The 755-nt window shown below is 39.3% G+C and overlaps 1 protein-coding gene across 6 annotated transcripts in view; it reads right to left on the bottom strand.

Annotated features, from left to right (window-relative positions):
* LOC107681480 (pro-neuregulin-1, membrane-bound isoform-like) overlaps nucleotides 1-755 on the bottom strand; it is a 52,110-nt gene that overhangs the window by 9,410 nt on the left and 41,945 nt on the right. The gene's annotated exons all lie outside the window — the stretch shown is intronic.

A 755-nucleotide genomic window follows, 5' to 3' on the forward strand; every position in this document is an offset into this window, starting at 1 on the left:
GAAAGCGTATTTATTCAGCTTTCAGATGATGTATAAATCTCAATTTCGAAAAATTTACCCTTATGACTGGTTTTGTGGTCCAGGGTCACATTTGTATTTGTTTGTTTTTCAAATTTGCAGAGGTTCAGGGCTTAGACTGTTCCAGTCTTGATCACTCAGCTGCTCTCTGATGATGTTGAGGGGGAAGCTGCCTTTCTCAACAGAAAGATGAATCACAGACTGAACTGGTGTGACGTCATTTCCAATAAAATATGGCCAAAATAAAGTTTGTTTCAGGAGTTCGAACAGCTTTCCAAAAGAAACTTTCCACAAAAGTTTGCCCCAGCCGGTAAACACCTTCGGTAAACTGCCATCGGTCCGTGGTAATTACTTAACGTACGTGGTACGTGTGCTCTGGGGCTCCATCATCATCTTCTTCGTTGGTTGATCTCACCGCCATCATTTTTGTTCAGTGTTTATTTTGTTATTGAGAGGAGAGCACGCAGCACATATTTACTAGGGGTGTAACGGTACATGTATTAGTACTGAAAATGTTCGGTATTGGTCTTTCAGTTCGGTAGACATTTTATCAGGAAATCCAACAATAAATGCTGTTTTAATGCTCTTTGGTGTAGCATGACAGATCGCTGTATAGGTGACACATTTAGTTAATGTAAAAACTGCCTTACGTGCATAGAAATGTTTATTTGAGTGTTCATTATATTAAAGCAATAAGCCCCAAGAAGCCGTGGTTTACAGTGAATTTATAACAGCTA

This window comes from Sinocyclocheilus anshuiensis, unplaced genomic scaffold, assembly GCF_001515605.1.
Source record: "Sinocyclocheilus anshuiensis isolate Anshui unplaced genomic scaffold, SAMN03320099.WGS_v1.1 scaffold2567, whole genome shotgun sequence".
NCBI lineage: Eukaryota > Metazoa > Chordata > Actinopteri > Cypriniformes > Cyprinidae > Sinocyclocheilus > Sinocyclocheilus anshuiensis.